This window comes from Microplitis demolitor, chromosome 9, assembly GCF_026212275.2.
Source record: "Microplitis demolitor isolate Queensland-Clemson2020A chromosome 9, iyMicDemo2.1a, whole genome shotgun sequence".
Taxonomy (NCBI): Eukaryota; Metazoa; Arthropoda; class Insecta; order Hymenoptera; family Braconidae; genus Microplitis; species Microplitis demolitor.
Genome location: NC_068553.1, coordinates 5993829 through 6000088, shown reverse-complemented (window position 1 = coordinate 6000088; position 6260 = coordinate 5993829).

The window sequence follows — 6260 nt, the reverse complement described above, 5'->3', positions numbered from 1 at the left end:
TGGCTTGCAAGGTCAACCGATAAACCGATTTTTTTCTTGGTTGGAGCATAAAAAAAATTTTTGCGTTCAAAAAATAGTACTTACTCCGAGAAACTTTATGGACTTCAAACAAAAAAAAATACAATATTGCTTCAAAAAACTAACACATCTTCCTTAATAGATTATATACATTTTACAATCATTTGATTTTTTTGTAAAATTAACTACATAGAAAAAACAGTTTACACGAATCTAGGAAAATACTCTTGATTCAAGAAACATTTTTATAACGATTCGGAAAAGCAAAATTATCTTGCACCAAGAAAATAATTATCTTGATATTTTAATCTGAAGTCCAAATTTTTTTTCTCTTATCGACATATTTTTATACTTAAATCAAAAACTTTTTACTTGCTTAAAGTGTTTTTATTTTTAAGCAGAACAAAGTAAAATGAGTTATTTAAAAATTCAAGTTGTAGAAAAACATATGTACCCATTATAGAATCTGAAGGTTGCTTGTTAATTATACATAACACCATCTATAATTATGTAAGATTATATATTATCATTTGTGATTTTTTTTTCGGCATTATATATAATCATATATAATTCTGTACGAATCATGTATAACTCTATATAAATCATATATAAATGTATATAATTATATATAATTTGTCTTAATCGGGAATTGCAGTTGGTTTTAATCGTTCGTTCTGTTGGATAAAATTATTTTATCAAGTTAATTTCTTTAAAAAAAAAAAAATAATTTCCGTACACGCATCTCTGTTTACATACAGTTTTTCCGATGTGTTCACTTCTTTTTATTAACTTAATGAGTACTGATAATAACACTAAACAGTATGTGAAATTAAGGTTAGGCATATAATAATAGATTTACGGTAAATACAAATATCGCGAGAGATCTAAATTAATTCATCCGTGAAGCAAACAAAGGATATTGCACGCAATGTGTTGCGTTGACTGGCCACACCAGTCCTGTATAAACAGACTAATGTGAGAAATACACACATTTACGAAACCTGACTAATATTGAACAATTGTCAACGCTACTACCACTGTCACTGTTACTTTTATTGACTTGCTTCTATGTTTACGCCATTAATTTGATGTAGAATATCTTTTTATATGACCCTTAAATTTATAGGATCTACTAATACAAATGTATACGTCATACAATTTATTCTCAGTTACTTGCTCTTTTAAAAACCTATTTTTTTCTATTATTTTTGTATTGTGTAGGTAATGTAAACATGTGCGAAATACATAACAAACGATATATTTATTAATATAAATAGTAATTACCAGTAGCTAATAACGTATTTATGATATGCATTATGTTTCCGATTGTAAAGTGTTTTTTAATTAATATCAAATAAATTAAATTTTATTACTTCTCGCTAATATTGATATTTATTGAATGTGCAATTAAATATACTTACACTGAGAGAAAAGCGTATGGTTGTGGTAACTAGGAAGGGATGAGTATGAAAAAATAGTAATCTTAACTAATATTTATAGTTTCTTGTACTATATTATCATAGTACCCGGACCTATTTGAAAGTAGTAATATCAACTCAGCATTACTAACATTTTTATTTTTGTTATGCTAACTATTCAATATCATTTCTTAGAACTTATACTTCAGCAATAATAATAATAATATTTTTTAGATTACACCTACAAAGAAAGAATTTACCAGTAACCATTTTAGTTCGTTTTCATTCATTAGATTCTGTAGCTACATTTATTAAAAGCATGCCTAAATATCGCGACATCATATCTGCAAAGCAAACCCGACATGACCGTTTACCGATCGGTAGTTAATAATTGGTCAAAAAGCCAATAGCGTCCCATGTCCCTCAACCGCGTGTGTTTATGGGGTCATAAACAACCGCATTTAAATCTACAAACACATTTCTCAGAAGTCATTATCGACCGTTCTCAGAAACAAACTCTACTATTATCACTTAAATAAATAATCTCAACGCTAAATATATTCAGAATGAGTAGTACAATCAATTTAACAACTTAGATGGCAGTGTGCCTACCCGTGGATAATGAATCATACATGGCCATATATGAATGCTCCATATATGGTCATGTATGAAAATTGGCCAGACATAGCCATGTATGACCAGATATGCCCATATGTGATCATACGCGACCATGTATGTGAATTGGCCAGGTATGGCCATGTATGACCATTAGGGTGATTCAAAAAATAACAAATTTTTTTTTTCTTCTCGCAAACAGGTTCAAAAATTTCATTTAGATATAAGAAGACGCCTGTGAAAATTAGAGCTTTTAATATTAACATTGAGAAGTTCCGCATTGCACTTTTCTATTTTCCATAAGAATAACATTGAAAAATTTTTTTTTTTGCATCTTCTGATTTTTATAACTACCTAACGATGCATCATAGAAAGAATCAATAGGCATATTGTTGTAGGAAATTGAATGCTCTACAAAAAAAGTCTCTTATCATTTTTTGATAAATCCATTTGTTCATAAGTTATTCGAGGTTGAAGTTGAATTTATAATAAATTTTGAGATCTTGTTACTTTTCCGGCGAAACTATCAGACTTATCACAAAATATAATAGGACCGTTTTTGTAGACATTTTTGTTTCCTACAAATTATTACTCATAAAATTTTTTTGAATTCCGCATTGTTTTCTAGTTATTTTCATTTTAATTTCTAGCTCTTAAAAAAAATAATCTTCTGATCGACTTTAACAGCTTGAGATTAAAATGAAAATAACTAGAAAACAATGCGGAATTCAAAAAAATTTTATAGGTAATAATTTGTAGGAAATAAAAATGTCTACAAAAAAGGTCCCATTATATTTTGTGATAAGTCTGATAGTTTCGCCGGAAAAGTAACAAGATCTCAAAATTTATTATAAATTCAACTTCAACCTCAAGTAACTTATGAACAAATGGATTTATCAAAAAATGATAAGAGACTTTTTTTGTAGAGCATTCAATTTCCTACAACAATATGCCTATTGATTCTTTCTATGATGCATCGTTAGCTAGTTATAAAAATCAGAAGATGCAAAAAAAATTTTTCCATGTTATTCTTATGGAAAATAGAAAAGTGCAATGCGGAACCTCTTAATGTTAATATTAAGAGCTCTAATTGTCACAAACGTCTTCTTAGATCTAAATGAAACTTTTGAACCTGTTTGCGAGAAGAAAAAAAAAATTTGTTATTTTTTGAATGACCCTAATGACCATACATAACTTGATACGGCCATATATAACTTGATATAACTATGTATAGAAATTTTAACTAAATTAAAAAAAAATTTATTTATTTTTTTTTTTTTAATTATTTTGGTGATGCAAAGATTATCAGATATACGAATAATCGAATTCCTAATCGAATTGATAATTTTTAATTCAGAGGAAAAACGCTAGACTTATTAATGACCGAATCCGCTTTAGTAGGATTCGAACCCGGGACCTTCCGTATGAGAGACCGACGCTTTGACGACTAGGCTATGCAACCAACAGTCACAACGGAGTTTAGTTGTGCTACACGGAAAAAAAATAGTAGTGGCTACTCTCTGGGATAGTACTGAGTGCTTCCTGTAAAAAAAAAAAAAATTTAGACAGTACTGTATCCTATCTAGACTATATCCACTACTCTCTGGATAGTACTGAGTACTATCCCGGACAGTAGTGGGTATAGTCTAGATAGTAGTGGATACAGTCTAGATAGCATACAGTACTGTCTAAAAATTTTTTTTTTGCAGAAAGTACTCAGTACTATCCCAGAGAGTAGCCACTACTTTTTTTTTTCCGTGTACGTTAAATAGGAAGAATATAATCACTTCCGAAAGAGCAAAATATAATCATCAATATGCTGTAAGAGATATAAAAAAAATTTCATAATTTTTAACTTCCCGCTAAGAAAATCGACGATTTTCAAAAATTTCGGGAAGTTATTGTTTTCACCCCGATTTTCGAAAATCGAGTTTTCATCAGATGTCGACGTTTTGATGTCCTAGGAAGCTATTCTGACTATTTTCAGAATGATGTCCGAGTGTGTGTGTGTGTGTGTGTATGTGTGTGTATGTATGTATGTAAACTCTTTGTAACTTTTGAACTAATGAATCGATTTGGATGGTTGAGGTGGCAATCGAAAGAGCTTGTTGGCCTTCAACTTTCCTGAAAATTTCAGATTATTTGATCGAATAGACTCGAAAATATTGGCGAATTACGAAAAAAAAAAAAATTTTTTTGTTAGTTTTTTATTGATTTCTCAAAAACGACTTATACGATCTACTTCAAAATCTAATCAGCTCTAGTAGTCAATAAAACGCGTCGATTGCCACCTCAAACATCAAAATCGGATAATTCGTTCGAGAGTTATCGCGGGAGAAAGAAATGGTGAAAAACGGTTTTTTCTAAATATTTTCGAAACGACTGACGCGATCGATTTCAAATTTTAATCAGCTCTAGAACTGAATAAAACGCGCCGATTGCCACGTCAACTATCAAAATCGATTGATTAGTTCAAAAGATATCGGCGTTGAAATATTAAAAAAATAACATTTTATGTTATTTTTTCCGGATAAATCATAATATAACGTACTAAAATGTGCCTGATATCATACCAACTCATCTTTTTTATGGTTTCTTTTGATCATATAATGTCATCGAACTTGGTTTTTAGTTTAAATCATATTATCAACAAAAAAATCGATAAAACGTAATTTTTAATATTTTTATCGGATATTTCATATTTTATTGTTTCTTACATGAGTCAAAATTTATTTAAATCTTGATTTTGATCCCCGACATTGATTTCTGCCTCAATACACTTATTTTACTGAACAAAATCAGGAAATTTTAAAAACCGCTTCATTGATGATTTTCGATTCTTAAATTTTCAAACTTCAGCATAACAGGTAACTTGTTAGAGCTTGAAAAGATCGTAAAAAAACAATTGCATGTGATAGCATTTTCGAGCTCGAAGAGCTCGAAAATATATCTACACTAATGTTTTCGAGCTCTTTGAGGTCGAAGACAGCGGGAAGTTTTGGGGCTGGCCCGCAGGGTCAACCGACAGACCGATTTTTTTACACCGTAACATCCTGTTTTTAAGTAATTGTGATAGTCAGCTTAAATTTTCTATATCAAAAACCTGTATGTCTATATATAACTAGATATGGGCATATATGATGTATAAGATAGTATAAAAACAGACAGTGCGCTATCAAATATGATAGTGGATAACGACGCATTAGAAGTATGCAAATAGTTTGAACTTACGAGTTATTTATTTCGCATCGAATCAAGCTATTCACATTTGAAAATCATTCGGAACTTTTAGATGTTATGTGCACCCTAATTTTTTTTAAAATCATTATTATTATTATTAGTATTCGCCAAATTTTACTAAAAAGTAGCTCAGCTGATACATCTTCGTGAAATTTCAAAGATATCGAGCGATATTTAACAATTTATATTTTGACTTTAAATTTCAGTAATTCCATTTTCCATTTATATAACATGAGAGATTTTTTTTCGGTTACAACTGAATTTTTTGGTGTTAAAAAAATTTTTTTGTAAAAAAGAAGTTTAAAGTTTTTATAGAGCATGAAATTTGCTACAGAAAAAATTCTGAGAGCCAAATGGTGTGACCAATGATACTCGAGTTACAGAGCTTGAAAGGTTGGCCTTAATTACAATTGTCATAAAATCGGCTAAAATTCAGGATTCATCAGTTTACGCAACAAATTTAAAAAAAATTTTTGTCTATAGTTCATACATGCCTACACTGTTATAAAAATTGTTTGAATTTTCAAAACATTGTATATAAAATGCAATAAACACATACATTTGAGCTTGAAATTTCATTACTAATTTCACATAGAATTTAAAGTACACGTTTTTGAATTTTCAAATTAACACTTTGGATTTAAAAGTACTTTCTTTTGAATTTTCAAATACATTTTTTTAATATTCGAATATTTTTTTTTTAATCTTCAAATACTTTCTTTTTAATTTTTGAATAGATGTATTTTGAAATCTGAAGCGTTTATTTGAAAATTCAAAAGCGTGTATTTTAAATTCTATACAATCGTTACAATAAAAGTTCAAACACAATTGTATGTGTTTTTTGGGTTATATACAATGTTTTGAATATTCAAACAATTATTTTAACAGTGTATGGTGTCATGGAAATTAAAGACTATTAAGTATGTAAAGTAATAAAATGTTTATTGATAAAACTACAACATTTTGTAA